At 34.0% G+C, this 16,838-nt stretch overlaps 1 protein-coding gene across 5 annotated transcripts in view; it reads right to left on the bottom strand.

Moving 5' to 3' along the window:
* Positions 1–10,797, bottom strand: part of LOC106664129 — a 64,780-nt gene extending 53,983 nt beyond the window's left edge. For 3 of the 5 annotated variants that reach the window (XM_014389567.2, XM_014389571.2, XM_014389570.2), the window contains exon 1: positions 10,592–10,795. The gene's annotated coding sequence lies outside the window, so the exon portion shown is untranslated. Of the gene's footprint in view, positions 1–10,591 lie in introns of all 5 variants that reach the window. The other 2 variants (XM_014389568.2, XM_014389572.2) reach the window with 2 other exon arrangements.
* Positions 10,798–16,838: the final 6,041 nt, after the last annotated feature.

Below are 16,838 nucleotides of genomic sequence, written 5' to 3'. Positions count from 1 at the left end.
ACTGGAAAATGCATTTATTGACTTTATCAATTCTAAAAATTCTGAATTCTACTCAGACGGAATTAATAAGTTACCAACACGTTGGGAGAAATGTATTGAGAGTATGGGAAATTATTTTGATTAAAGAACATTGCTTTAAAGTAACTAGTTTCTTTTTTTTTGTTTAATACCAAAATCCTGCATTATTTTCCGGACAACCCAATACTATTTCCAAACCTTGAAACCAGAAAATTAGAGAAAATGTACTCCATTTAATCCTTTTTAGTGGTGTAATTTCTTTGTTAATTACTTTTTTCAGGTATGAAGAAATTGATGAAGGAAAGGTAAAAACCGTGGTTGACGGATTGATAAGATGGAAAATTTAAAAAAAAAATTTGTAAAAACATAAGGAAATTTTGAATATTAAACATTGAAAGGTTTTGAATCTTAAAATTCTTTTTTCCAGGGAATAATAATACAATAATCAAAGTTGCAGTCAAGTTGGTAAATAAGTAAACAATTACACTATTCGGTTTAGAACCCAAATTACAAAAAGGCTTAATAAATTTATTCAAAATTTCCTTAAGTTTTTACATACTTTTTTTTAAATTTTCCGTCAACCACGGTTTTTACCTTTCCTTCATCAATTTCTTCATCTTTGAAAAAAGTAATTAAAAAAGCAATTACACCACTAAAATGTATATTAACTGGAGTACATTTCTCTAATTTTCTAGTCTCTAGGTTTGGGAATAGTAGTTTAGAATCTCCATAGTAAGGTTTTCAACATCGAAAAAAAAATTATTTTTCAATGTTCTGGCTACTAAAACGCTTATTTCAGCGACGTTTACAAGTTTAGTATTGATCACATCTTATTGGAAATTTAACGTAGTTTTTCAATGGTATCAACGGATTTGTCCAAAACCTTTTAGTTCTGTTATCCTAAATAATCGTAAAAACTAAGAAAAAATGAAATAACTCCGAAACTGTTGAGATTCAAACCATAGTTAATTAGGACTTTTTGGTTCCATTTTGAATGTAGAATCTATTGGCAAAATTTGTAACACGAGTAGCTGAACACCCTGTAATTCGTACGATTTTGTTGGTTTTTGAACATTTTAAAGAAAAAGTTATTTGAAATTAAAAAGGGTTAATTTGAATTTAAAAAAGTCACATGAAAATTTTAAAAAGTTAATTTGAAGTTAATAAAAGGGTTAATTTTAAATTAAAAAAGGTTCATTTGAAATTAAAAAGGCTGAATTCTAAATTAAAAAGTGAATTTCAAATTTTAAAAAATAATTAATAAAAACAGTTAATTTGAAGTTTAAAAGGTTCATTTTAAATTAAAAACGGTTATTTGAATCTAAAAAGCGTTAATTTGACGGTAAAAGGCCTGTCAAGCAGAATTTGCACGAACGGAAAGAGTCAGCGTCTCGTCTCGCCCTCCTTATAGCCTTGGCGTCATTTCATCTGACTATAGCCTTTTTACTTCAATTATGCTTTGCTTAAAATAAAATTTATTTAAAAATAAAACGATTTGAGAAGTTTTTTGCTTCGAAACCGAAATTGTAGCATGCTCAAAGCCGTCTGAAATTTGTCCGGAGTGCTTTGAACGTCCAGAAGTTAATGTTTGCTGTATGTGTTACCCAACCAAGATAAAAACCAAATAAAGCCAATAAAAATATTAACAATTCGGAAGTAATTTTTTTTTACAAAGATTCAACTCGTCCTACCAGTCGGTTTCCAAACATCAGACAGCTCCTTTCGAATGAGCTTTCTATGAACAGTTTTGTATCTGTTGGTAATTTCACTTCGGTGTAAATGATGGAAAGGATGTTTCTCACCGTTGGGGGTTTTACAAGAGGATTGGCCTTGGTTTAAGGACGGCATTTTACAAATACCTCCACCGATCATAGGTCAAACTGGCCCGTATCTCCCTAGCGTGGAAATTCCCCGTTTCTAGTTCGCAAATATTTTTGGAAGAGAAGGGTGAAAATCATCATCATTAAAATTAGTTAAAATGACAAATAAAACTAATTAATGTTATTATTAATTACTCGCCCTGATTATTGCCATGTGATCATTGCAGTGAGCTCAGTAATTTTTCTTTACACCTATTTAACTTTAATAAGGAGAAAGCAAAAAAAGCTTGCGAGTTGTTTCTCTAAAATTAAAAAGAAGAAATCCTACAATCCACATTTTTTTTTCAATTTAACAAAATGTAAAGAGTTAAAGGACGGTACATTTATTGGCAATAATTTTAACACCAGTCCTGCTGCTATCTTTTCATCATTCATCACAAACTTTCTCTTCATCGTTCAAAATTGCACATCTGTGATTTTTGCTTTTTATTTTCCCGCCGATTGCTTAATTTTGAACTGTTTTCACCGGGGAAATCCTGCGTTCCAATTAACTTCTCGAAGCTCTGCCTGAAAAGCTGTTCATCCCTCGTGGAATCGGCCGGCCAGGATGTTTAAATATGGACAATGAGTTTTTTTTCCCATATTTCAGACTCATCCTGTCGGGAAGTGTGTTTCAAACGAGCAGCTGGAAAGTTATTCGATCTTGAACAATCGTTTATACCGAGGCTACCCAAACTCCCGAACTTCGACAAAAGTTAATAATTACAAAAATAAACGTAGAATGAATAAGTAAAATAAAAAATTAAAATATAAAATCGCTGAGCTTGCGAATTGATGAAATATGTGAACACCTTCAAAATTTGGAGATATCCTTTGAGCACTACATCCCAACAGCTTGAGATACAATGCTGCAAGACCATGGGTGGCCAAACCGTTTTCAGTTTCAATAAACCCAACCTGTCCATCTACAAGTGAATACAAATGTTTGTTATTCTTCACTTCAGACTCCTTGAAATCTACTTTCGAGTCCGATACTTACCTCATTTTTGGCTCCGTCTAGAAAACAAAAAATTGCAACCCCTCGTTGAAAAATCAAAACGAGTTCTTCCATTTGCCACAATTTACGTATGCGAATCCAGATTTTCTAACAAACCGAAGTTGTTTAGATGCTGAACCCAACATCCGTCTCCAACTATCAAAATTTATACCCAATATATACAAATTGTTCTGGCTAAAACAACCTCAATCATCCCATTAATTCATTAATAATTAATGTTCAAATTATTACTTTTGAATTTGGATCGAGTTTTACATACTTATTGATTCCGTTCTGTCCAATTTGATTTTTGTGTTCCGGATTGTGTAAATAAAGTTAATCTAATGTTTGTTGTCATAGCGATATCCCCCTCCATCACCTAATTATGAATTGACTCGCTAATTTATAAAACTTTAATTTACTACATACTATAAGTATCTACTTATAAATAGATACTTGAATGAGATGGGTCCACCTTGGATTTTGTTCTGTGAAATGAGTGAAAAGGGTTGGCTAAAAAGTTTGGGAAGTTCAGGTCTATACCAGCACGGAAGAGCCAAGGAACATTGAAAATATATTTGATTTAAATATGGTTTTCTGCCTTTGTTTATGTGTGTTTCAAGGTGTTTACTTAATATATATCATAAGAAACAAAAATATGCAGGATATATAAAAAGTTTAGCTATTAATTATATTGTACGTAATTTGCGACCACGCGACGTACAAAGGTAGGTTAATTTTTTTTTTAGTGAGAAACAAAGTTTATAAACGGGTTCTGCGCCCTGAAAAAACCCTGGATTCAAATCATTGAGAAAATAAAAAATGAATTAGGTACTCATAAGCTACACATAATGGCATAAACTTGGCCATTGTAAAAAAAACTCATAACTAGAGATATAAAATAAAACATTTGGGAAGTTTTTGTTGATTTCATGCTTATTGTTTTTACTTATAGTGACATAAAAACCAAACATTATGGTACAGGCTCCAAGAAAATATATTCAGCTTTTCAACAGTAGCAATAAGTTCATTATATTGTAGTTCGTGGTCCGATTGACCGAATGTTTTTTCTTAATCTTTATATAAGGCATTGGTTGAGATAAAAAAGTGGGATGGGAAGTTAGTGTCCGAGCGGATCGAAGTCACGATAGTTCAAGTGGTAGAGCAGCGGCGTATTTAGCGGAAGATCGTGGGTTCGACTCCCGCTCGTGACACTGACTTTTTTATCTCAACCAGTGCCTTATATAAAGATTAATTAATTCACAAGAGTAGCAATAACTTTGACTTTGGATAAAATATAGAGGAGTTATAAATTTTTTAGTGGAACAATGGACATTATTGAGTAAAAAAATTGTCTGATCCAACCGAAAATGTCTATTTTTTGTTTACTATAAAAATTCGTATTTCTGTGCTTTAAAGAATACTTAAAACTAATCCGGACTTGTTGTATTTGCTTTACAGAAAGCGTCTTTTCGTTTGTTTCATTTAATACAATCCTTCATATTATTTTCTTATCCTAAATAAAATAACGTCTACATTGATATATAATACTTTTAAAATACTTGCACAAAAAAGGCAGAACATCCATCAAAAAATATATGGAACCTCAATCAATTATTGTTTGTAGAATAATTCCGCCAGATTTTACATAATCAATGTTTATTAGCATTGATGAATATTTTATGTGTTCGACCGTCGTTTATCGTGTTTGAGGTTCAAGAAAAACAGCAGAGGGAGTCAAACAAGTGTATGAAATATATAAATGCATCTTGTGCGATAAGCATCACGAACGTCATTATGATTTTATCGACAAATTGAGATTTAAAAAAAACACTTGATTAATTTCGATTTATCAGCATTACATCTCGTCGGAAACTAAACAATTTACAAAGGCTTTAAAAAAAATCGTACTGAGAGTTACGATTTTTGAGAGGTGTTTTTGAAGGTTGAAACGTGTGAAATGTACATGTTGCAGTGTTAAATCTTTTTTATTATTTTTTTTAAAATGTGGGGTTAAATGGGTTCTTTGCGTTGCAAAATTTTAGCCGCAAGCCAATTCCGAGTGTGATCGTCAAAGAACTGGGAAACGAAGGACATCGTGACAAAGCTGACCCTCGTGTGGCGTCAGAAACAGGGAACAGTTTGGACAATCACCGTTTAATTTTTATTACCGCCTTTCCTCAGTGACAGTTGCATTGTATGCAGCCAGGTAAAATCCGAAGGCTAAGGATAAAGAGGTGATTTTAAATCGTTCGGACAGGCGTTTCAAACTAGGAAATTGAAAAGCTAAGATTGACTCCTTACTTCGCACTTTCTATTCATATGATCACTACTATTTAACTGTTTGGTTCCTTAGAAAGTACTTTTATAACTTTATGGTTGTATGCAAACGTTTCCTCTGTTTTCTAACTTTAAAACTTAGAATAAGTAAGAATGTAAAAATTGAAAGTAAAAACATTGACAAAAAGGCGTTGCTAAGTCAATTATTCCCATGACTAAAGTAAAAGTAATTGTGCCAAACAATCTTAATAGATTTTTTTCTCTTTTTTAAGGGGCCATCCTGATAGCATAGGTAAAGAAATAATGCTAATCTTTCTATCTTCTTCAACGTACAAAATTAATGAACGATTCGAAGCGGTGTGATGAAGGGGGTAATGTATGTGAAAGAAACGGACATGAGAATCCTTTCTTGTTATTGGATCCGTTAACTGGTAATGAAACAAATCTCATTCGGCTGTGGTGCGTCGACCTCTGAGCTTGGAGCGAATTTTGTGGGAAATCGTAAGCACTTTAGTTTTGTACCGACCGAGTCAATTGCGGGTCACGGCTCTTGCCTCGCGGCCGGTCTGACGTTTCATGTCCGTCCTCCGCGACTTCTCTCCTTTGGCCTTTTCAATCGTATGTCCCGTAGGAAGAAACGGTTAAAAAGTTGACCACAATATGATAAGGAAGAGGCAAATTTGTAGGTGTTGATTATGCCATAAGAGTCATCATATTAAATCTATACACTTCTGAAGACATTCAAACAAAGTGAGGTTCGATGGGACTCCGTCACGGCAGAAGTTCTTCCGAATGTTTTCACAATGTTCCTATGAGGTTTGGTCAGCATATTTTCACTAGTGATGACAAAACATGTCTACTGACAAAACACTAGGAATACTGGAATGATAGGTAAGGTCAATCACCTCGCATACTTTTCTAAAGGCCATATTGACAAAATATCAAACGACTGAAGAAGTAGAAATGTTAGAAATGCCGAATCGTGGCAGACAGGAGAAAAAATCAGGGTGAATACGCAAAGATGGAAGAAAGATGTGCAGGTGTCACAATGTTCGTTTTTTCTCCAGCATGAAATTTTTTTCCCGAATGGAACATTGATTCTGTAGCTTGGTCATCTCCGATTAACCTGATCCGCATATTCCCGCTGGTGTCCTTCAAAAGAATGACCACACAAAACACAACAAATGCCGAAATATATCTACTAGAAAAACCAGCGAGATCAGGCCGTAATCATAGACGATCAAACTACAGGTCCATCATATCCCAAACATTTTCAAGGACGATGTTGGGAGCAACCACATAATTCAACCACTGAAGATGAGACGAACTCATCTCAGAGAGACAAAAACGGCCGGAATATAGGTAGACCTGATGCTCCTGGATGATCAACTATGGGTCCACCATCGAGCAGACCTATCACAAGACCTTTTTGACATCAACAATATCACATAGTCCAAACAATGAAGATTATAAAATGTCGAATCGTGTTTATCAGGAAAAAAAGCAACGTGATTAGTCAGACGACTGGAGAAGATCTGAGAAGATCATCAGCTACAGGTCCATCATCATGCAGACCTTTCCAAGTACCACATTGATCAAAAACACTCAAACGAACCACGGAAGATGAGAAAATGCTGAACGCATATGATAAGATAGACAAGGAAGATTGTAGACGATCAAGCTACAGGTATATCACATCGCAGACTCATGGAGATGTCACAATAAAACTATTTCCGCAAGACCACATTTGCATCCCACTTTTTACCAACTACCATAAAATGTTTTCGTATAACATGGCTGTAAAATAGCACCCGGACCACTGGACATATCAAGTGGCCAAAAGGCATCAAAAAGCCCAATCGGCAAACCTAGGCACGATCTAGCTACACGTCCATCACCTCACAGGCCTTTCCAAGGACAACATTGGTATAATAGGACATAATCCAACCCCTGAAGATGAAGAAATGCCGAATCGCGTCTGATCGGAAAGAAAAAACGTGGATAGGCAGACAAGGATCATCGAAGACGACCAAGCTACAGACCTTGCAAGGACAGTGTTGATAAAATAACGCACAATCTCTAAACAAGAGACAGTGCCAAACGCATATGACAGATGAAAAAAAACGGCAAGAAATAGGCAGACCTGGATGATTCTAGACAATCAAGGTGTAACCTTTCCACAAAATTTATTTGGGCATGGTAAAAACAAAATCGTTTACGTTTAAATAGCTTTGTCATCTCGGGTCATCTTGGTCCGCCTATTCTCGCTGAGCATCGAAAAAAAAAGATTAAATAAATATTCTCATGTTAGTTCAATACCTGTCCTCTCCAAATAAAATTTAATAAACAAGGGGGAAATATAGTTACATAAAAGCTTATCATAATCCTTAAATTCTGTTTATAACGAGCGGATTAGCATAGGTAACACCGTAGTGCGGTGAACAGAATGACTCATCTCTCCATTAAAATTCATTCATGATTTGAAGGTGGGTCTCAGGATGTCGCTTCTAATGAATACCATTATAGTTTTAACAGACATGCTCTATGAATCTTGAGATGAAGTACACTCGAAAGCTCCGTATATCTTTTCGTAAAAGGGCTAACGAACTTTGCTCACATGCGAACTCTCTAGCTTGTATTAGTTTCATGCAAATAAAATAATGTTCCTAATATAAATATAAAAATGTTTCTTTAATTAAACAACAAACATCTCTGGGAGAGAGAGAATTAATGAGGGAGAGTGTGTGAGAGAGAAGGTCAGTGAGTAATTGAGAAGGAGTGAAAGAGTGAGTAAGACAGTGAGCGAGAGAGAGAGAGAGAGAGAGAGAGAGAGAGAGAGAGCGAATGAGTGAGTAAGAGAATGAATGAGTGAGTGAGTTACTGAGTGACTGAGAGAATGAGTGAGTGAGTGCCATAATTTTTGGTTTCGAAATAAGCATTCACAGTAAGGTTCACATCGTTTTTGTTGTAGTTCATTTTCTTGCTCCAAAATTTTGAGTTTCAGACTAATAGTCACTTCGTTTAAATTCGCTATTGCTTCTTTAATATTTTCACTCAAATCACTTCTCAAATTGTCACTTGTTTTAATGGCGTTTCCAAGTAATTTTAGGGAGCCACGTAACTTGTCCTCATTCGGCACCATGTTTTTTGTTCCTCTTAAGTGAGTGAGTGAATGAGAGAGAGAGAGAGAGAGAGAGAGAGAGAGAGAGAGAATGAGTGAGTGAGAGGGAAAGAGGAAGAGTGAGGGTGAGTGAGAGTAAGTGCGTGGGTAAAGAGAGAGAGAGAGAGAGAGAGAGAGAGAGAGAGAGAGTGAGAGAGAGAAAGAGAGAGAAATAGCGAATGAGTGAGCAAGAGAGTGAATGAGTGAGGGTGAGTGAGAGTAAGTGCGTGGGTAAAGAAAGAGAGAGAGAGAATGAGTGAGTGAGAGAGAAAGAGGAAGAGTGAGGGTGAGTGAGAGTAAGTGCGTGGGTAAAGAGAGAGAGAGAGAGAGAATGAGTGAGTGAGAGAGAAAGAGGAAGAGTGAGGGTGAGTGAGAGTAAGTGCGTGGGTAAAGAGAGAGAGAGAGAGAGAGAGAGAGAGAGAGAGAGAGAGAGAGAGAGAGAGAGAGAGAGAGAGTGAGTAAGTGCGTGGGTAAAAGAGAGAGAGAGAGAAAAAAGAAAGAGAGTGAATGAGTGATGGAGTCATACCAAAGAACCAACACCATCTCANAGAGAGTGAATGAGTGAGTAAGTGCGTGGGTAAAAGAGAGAGAGAGAGAAAAAAGAAAGAGAGTGAATGAGTGATGGAGTCATACCAAAGAACCAACACCATCTCAGACTACACGAATTTTTAAGAATTTCTCTTTTCCCCTTCACTACTAAAAATTGAAATGTTTGATCTGTCTATTTTTCGTGTGTTAAGCTTCAAAATGAGGAAAAAAATTTAATTTAATTGTTAATTTACAGAATTTATGTATTCTAATAGGTTTTGTGTGTGCATTTTTTAACCCCTGTATTCGGAATTTTTTCAGTAATTGGAATGATCAGTTGGAATAACATAGAGCACTATTTTGAAACTGTACGGCTTCTCAGCGTGAGTCGTGTCCGCGAGTGAACGCTATGCGTCAGCAGTTTGATCGGAGATTGTCTGTTCTCGTCGTACTCTCCAGTTCCAGGATTTAAAAGGGAAACTGAGATGTTCAAGAGGGGGCGAGCTTTGCAAGTAAACATTTACAAAATTGAATTTTTTTAAGAAAAATGCGGATCGAAAAATTTGAAACCTTACAAACTTGTTTGTCACGAGAATAAACCAAGCTTAGAGTATGTTTAGAAACTTTGATAGGTAGTTAAAAAGGTGCAATTTTTTTTTCAAATCACGGATGGAGAAACTGATTATAAATTAAGGTGAGACGTTTAGCTGCGTGTTTCTATTCGGCTAACGGTCATCCTTTGGAGTCCAGGATCCTGTCTCTCCTTGTAAAGAAATACCGTGGGGAAGCGTTGGACCGGTAAAAGAGGTAAAGGCGTACAAATAAATTTTCCGTCGAAGTTTTCTTTGGAATCCATCTATTTGTGAATCGTAAATGCAATAACGACGTTTATTCTGTACGCAACGGAATTCTGTTCACTGGTCGGACATGCTCTAATTCACATGATTCCATCTTGTTCTTTCATTCACATTCTCACGGAGGTCCAGTACGAAAAAGGCGCCTAGAACAGGGAAACGTTATATAAAATGCAACCGGCCGATATTTGTTCATATCCTGAGAAATATCCCATGGCGAAACGCGCCGATTGAAAAATTCAGATAAGCCGAGTGTAAGATCAGCAGAGGGGAAAAAATTATTCGAGCTCCTCTTCGGATTCAACCTGAAGATGATAAAATTCACTTGTCGGCCGGGATAGGAAGGCCAATCTTCGAGCTATGTGGGTCAGAGAGTAATCACTTTGTTTTCGATAGAAAGTATATAAACTTTCTGCATTGTGGAAGGATTCCTGAGCCTAGTCTCTTAGAAACTCATCTCCCAAAAACGAAAAAGAGAATCCTTTTTCTTTAAGCATTTTTGGAAAAGAACACCAACAAACAAAATCTTGCTAGGTTAAGAATCTACAGTAAACAAACCACATTTTTTTTCATACAAACATTGTCAGTCATCTCATGCTTACTTTGACAAAATGAAAAAATTTCGCGCCACTGCTCTTATTATAAAAATTGTAGGGCAGAAGACGGTCACACCAACAGTCCGATTTTAATTTTACTGTCAGTGAAGGCGTCTTTTAAAGAACACATAATATATGTTTATTTAATGATATAATGTTAAAAGATGATAAATTATGTAAAAAATTCATTAAATAAAATAAATAATATTTTTCCGAATTAATCAAAATAATCCATGTTATCCGAATCCTGTTTCGTGTAAAATAACATATTTAAAAAATAAATAAATAAATAAGCTCACCTAGTAGATCCTTCGTCGAGAACTGTCACAAAACTGTTTAGATAAGAGTAGTGAGTTAGTTGGCGGTGGTGGTTCGTTGGTTGTGGTAGTGGAGGAAATGTTGAAGGTGGTGGTGGCCGGAGGAAGGAAGATGAAGAGTAGACGGCTCCATGGTACAGGTGCCCAGCTGAAAACCAGCGATCTCTTCAGGGTTTGCCTTTAACTCTCCTTTCTCTTCTCTTGCGCCCGTTTCTCTTTTGCCCTATTTTTTCGTGCTTCAAGGTATCGCCAACTTGTACGAAAATCGTGAATTTTCATCACAGCGTTCTCCGACCCAGGAGAATCTAATTATTTATAAAAAATAATTAATAAAATAAAAACTTATAGTTTTTTAAATTTATTTATTGATTAAAGTGAAAGTTCTATGTCTTCAGGAAAAATGGGCGCGCTTAAATTTGTCCCTTTTTTCGGGGTCGCATCATCGTTTCGAACGTTTCCAGGGGTCCATGAAATGAAAGGGGGTACAATTTGACCAAAGCTGATTTCACTTTGAAAAAGTTAATAAGAGCTTTTAGAAATTCATACCATTGCTAAGTGCTACAGAAAGAGTGGGATAATTAAAAACATCATTCACATTCAGTTTTCTCTATTATTCGACTAACTTACGTGGAATAATAAAATTTTTAATTATTTCATCATATCTTGTTGTTCATTTGATTTATTAACAATAAATTTTATTAGGTTTCGTTGTCCGCTTGACCAATTGACATCTTTCAATTAATTAAGGTTTTTAGTTGAGATAAAAAAGTCAGTGTCACGAGCGGGATTCGAACCCAAGACCTTCGGCTAAATACGGCGCTGCTCTACCACTTGAGCTATCGTGACTTCGATCCACTCGGACACCAATCTCAATTCCACCTTTTGAATTTTCCCTCCTTTTTGCCATTTTTCAAATGTCATGTAATCTATTTGATTCTCTTTATTGATTAATCTATTGATTAATAATAAAGTTTCACTCGATATGAGAATGCTTGAATAGGACAGCGAGTATCTTGGTCCCCTGTTTCAATATTTGAAATGGAGGAAACAGGGTTGTTTTACTGTACATAGTAATGATAGTCTTGTGTCCCTAGCACGTGTTGAGAGTGAATGTATTTATCAGCGTGAATGTCAGAGAGACGATGGTGGAATATTGAATACCGCATCAGCCCTCAATTATATAATATATACAATAATAAGTATAATTTGGGCTGACTTACATGCACTCACCAACTCAAGATTCGAATTGCTTAGGTTAGACCACATGTAGTGTTTTGGGTAACGAATACTTTGGATCACAGTATGGTCTTGATGAAAAAGCAAATTCAGTTGTTACTGCAGAGCTTCGACTTATTTGAAGGCCTTCATCAGGGAAAAACAATATTAAATGTCTATAAATTAACAGCCACACTGTGATCGAGTATTCCTGAGTAGAAAAGTGGTCGATACATCTACCACTTAAAACTTTTGGGTAATGAAAGAACGAGCATATTTGCCAAGCAAGCATCTCAGGTTGTAAACCTTCCAGAATCCTCAGCAGCACCCATCAGTTACATTGAAAGAAGCCAAGGCTCTTTTGAAATGGAAATATCTCTGGGCTTCTCAAAAAGGAGCTCATACAAAACACTTCTTCCGATCTATTATGCAACAAAAGTTGTCCTCCATTAATGTCACCTACAAGAAAACACAGGTCATATCCGGACATAGGAACAAATATAGCGAACCTCCACTGCTTCCATCATACAAAGTAATGTTTGCCCATGGACCACGTACTGTTCACCTGTGCAATGTTTGAACACGAAAAAACAAGTTGGTGACATTCTTGGTGATGACCAATGTATGTGGCCTCCTAAAAAGAGTGATTGAGTATCAAATTATAAAGAGCTTGGATTTGAGAACTTTGTTTCAACAATAGATTTTGATAAACTGCAGTTACATACCTTACCCTTCTAATTAATTGTGATTTATTTATAAAACCTTAGTTTCCATTACTGTACTGCACATATTTGAAAATTATGTTAAAAATATGAACAAGGAAAATGCTTATTTTAATTTATTTATGAAACTTAAAGTGTAAAAATGTTCTTTTACAATCATGTAGGTTTGGTTTTGTATAATATACGTATTTTTTTGTAAATGAATGCAAATAATATTTGTGTGAAGCAAAATTATACTTTATATGATTTTTATGTTAATTTTGGTATAAATAACCAGTTTATACTGTTACAAATTGTTGAAAAAGATTAAAACTGTTAAAAGCTACAGATTGTGACAGTTCAAAATGGTAGAAAGAGAAAGTATAAGAAATGTCATTTTCATTCAACCCCTTTTGTTTATTTTATAATATATTATCAATAAAATTAATAAATTCTAAAATGATTATGTTTATTATGGAATAAATAACTAGTTTGCAGGATTTACAAATTGTTGTTGAAGGTGAGAACTCTTTAAACATATTGATTATGACCGTTTAGAACTACAAGCAGAAAAGCTCCGTCAATTTCTTTCCTATATGTACAACTTTAGTTATTATGGATAAAATGTGCAATTTCTATCATGTGTTTCTATCAATGATGTCATAATTACCAATTTGTACCTACGCAATTTGTTAACAAACAGAACTGTCAAAATGTATAGATAGTGAGAGGTAAGAAGAGTATATTTCCTCCTTCTTGTTTTATTTTAATTAATATGAATAAAATTTGAAATTGCTGGTATTTATATGGAGTGAAGTATAATCAGTTTCTATAAATAATATGCATTGCAAAAGAAGAAGCTGGTTAAAATTTGTAGATGGTGAGATGTGAGAATTTCTGGCCAATTTGGTTAATAAGAATAAATAAACAGATTGTACTAATTAATTTATTGACTTAGAAGTGAAAGGTCAAAATTTGCAGATAGACAGGAGAAGAGTGGTAATTTCAACCCTATTTTTTTCCTTTACAATATATTATCAATAATTTATAACATCTAATATGGTTATGTTTATTGTATGAATTATGTGCACTGCAAAAAAAGATCATTAAAATATGCATATGCTGAAATTAACGAAGTAGCAATTTCCATTATTGATTGTGTTTGGCTGAAATGTATAATTGCTATGATGTTTATGTTAATAATATCATAAAGAGCCAATATATATCCCTGATATTTGTCCACAAAGAGAAAAAATGTTAAAATTGTATAAAGAGTGTGAGGTAAGAAGTGAAATTTCCTCCCTGTTTGTTTTATTTTATTTATTATGAATAAAATTTTATATTGTTTATATTTGTATGGAGAGCATAAATAATCAGTTTATATCAATACAATGTATTTACTATTACATTTTAACAGTGAATGAGAGAGCTGTTAAAACTTGAAGTTTGTGAAAGTTCAGACCTGGAAATGACCACCCTATTTTCTTTTTTTTTTTTTTTTAATAATATTATGAATAAAAATGATAATTTCTAAGATTATTATGTCATAAATGTACCATTTTAACCAGTGTGTGTCAATTCAATTTTTTCACATAAAAGCTTAAGTTATATTTTGGAGATACATGTAAAAAGAAAAGCTCTCTCGATTTCCTTTCTATTTGGTTAACACAATTATAAAATTATATGTAATGTATAATTTCTATGGTGTTTATGTTAAATGGGTCATACATAACTAATTTGTAAAAATGCAATTTTGATAAAAGAACTGTCAAAAATGTATAGATAGAGAGGAGAAAGAAAAGTATATTTCCTTTCTGTTTGGTTCATTTCAATTATAATGGATAAAATTTAAATTTGCTAATTTTAATATTGAATGAGACATAAATAATTTGTTATTATTAACATTACTTATTGAAAAGGAAAATGTTAAAATTTGCAGATTTTGAGATGTAAGAAGTGACACTTGCCATCCTATTTATTTAATAACAATATGGATATACTTTTTATGCAAGGTCTTGGTTGAGACGGAAAAGCTAGTGTCACGAGCGGATTCATTCAAATTCAAAACCATTACCTTCAGTTCATTACACCACTGCTCTAACCACTTGAGCTATCAACATCACTTCTCACATATTGAGCCAAAGGTTGTGGGTTCAAATCCTGCTCGTGTCATTAGCTTTTTTATCTCAACCTTACATAAACATAAAAAGAATAATTAATTGAAATAATTAATTTTGTAAATTAGACCACTAAACATAAATGGATTAATATGGATATATTTTAATTACATATCAAAAAGAAGAAGAAATAGTGTAACAGACCCTTTCTCGGTGCAAAGTCCTATGCAGGCTGAAATCCTTACTCCTTGGAAAGGAAAAGCCAATAGAAATGATAAATGGTTGAGTGAGTGTGTTGTTCAATCTTTGTAAAAAGATAGTTCCTACTCGCAATAAGTCTAAAGAATTGTTGATACCGAATGTAGGTTTGAAATTGGTGTGTTTTAATTACTTTATCAATTGTAATTGCAAGTTTTTGGCAAGGGAAATTATAAAAGGACACCTCAGTTCTTATAGGTTTGTTTTCCTTGTAAATTTTGACTGTACCGTATAACGTTGGGTATTTCGGATTTATTGGTATTAGTTTTTTAACTGCATATTGGTCATCTGAGAATAAAAAGTCACTATTTTTTATGGCTCTTTGAACTCTCGTTTTTAATTTTAAGGTGGGATCTTATTTTATTTAATGTTTTGACATTTAGATTTACCAAGTTTTGTTCAATTACTTCAGCACATTTATATTTTATATTTGTATTTATGGTACAACATTCTGCCATGAACCAAGGGATAGTAGTTTTTGTATTTAATTCTGTTTTGGTACAAATTTTAAGCCTTTGTTTAATAAATTGTTTTCTTCTTTATTTAGTTAAATGTTTATTAAGTTTATAACCCTTGGGTAAAATTTAATTGAAGTTTTTTGGTCTTTAAGGGGATTTTTATTTTTAAGTGTATCGTACTTCGTTTTTAATTTTTTTTAATCAAATATACTTTGTTTTTTTATCCCATTCTACTGGAGACAATAATGGGGCAATATTGATAAAAACGTATTTATCTCTTTACAATTTCTGTAATTCATTATTTAATTTTTTTTTTTTTGCAGTGTGTGGCCAACTTTGGATTAATAAATTCTGGACCGAAATTTTCAAGTTTTGTACAACACCCGTCCAGAAAGGCATGGTTGGTCTCTTTTGCAATGATATGACCTCCAGTTGCAAAAGCTTATGACCCTAGGCAGACTAGAAAATAGCTATATCATTTTTCGTGTGGCAATTCAGGCATAGGAAATTCAAGAGGACATCTGAATGTAAATTTTACAGTATGCATTTATATTTTTATTTTTCCCTTTGATACATTTAATTCAAATAGATTCAAGAGATTTTTAGGCATGTAACTTAACTAGCCTTGGATCAAAATTGACTTGGTTGGCCCTTCAAGGGCAAAACCTCACATCGGACATTTATCAGTCTGGAAAATAGCGAGTAAAACATTTTTCAGATGGAGTTCAGGCTTAGAAAATTCACCAGGGCTACAAGGATTTTTATTTAAAAAATCTTCTTTTTAGGCTGGAAGTTAAGGACGGGGGCTATAAAAAAAAGGCATCAGTTAAATTGTGTAGTACTCATTTATCAAGCTTTTTAATCTTTCCAGAAAAAAGGTGTATATTGATTTTCAAAATTGTTTGCCCACGTATATTAATCTGGTTTGGGATGTTATTTGGTATGTGGTCCTTCAATTCTGTTTTTGGTACAAATTTTAAGCCTATGTTTATGTCCTAAATAAAAATAATGTAATAACCATTTAAAAGTGAACGATTTTTTAAATACACCTCTCTACAATTTCTGTTAAAAACGTAGGACATTGTACATTGCCCTGAGGAAGGCCAAATATAGAGCTGAAAGCTTGGCAACTGTATAATACAGTGTATGATTCATTGAAGGACCACATACCCAATAACATCCCAAACCAGATTATAATCAAAGTTGGTTGATAACTGAACAACCTCCTGGTGGTACAGTCCTGGAGAGAATGGAAAATTTGGCAGAGTTTCTAGTTTTTTGTACAAATAGAGATTCACAATAGACCAATACTGATCGCGGTAGTCAGTTCGTAAAGATGCCGGCTCCTAATCTAATCTAATCTAATCCAAGATGATTATGTTAATTTTATCATAAGGGATATGGATGAATTTTTTGAAATAAACCGGTGACATGTGTTGCGTCACCAGTCCAACCTTGACTCTCCAACTCTTTCTCACCA

Source organism: Cimex lectularius, unplaced genomic scaffold (genome assembly GCF_000648675.2).
Source record: "Cimex lectularius strain Harlan isolate CLEC.00 unplaced genomic scaffold, Clec_2.1 scaffold344, whole genome shotgun sequence".
NCBI classification, from domain to species: Eukaryota; Metazoa; Arthropoda; class Insecta; order Hemiptera; family Cimicidae; genus Cimex; species Cimex lectularius.
This window is presented reverse-complemented; position numbering and strand designations above follow the sequence as displayed.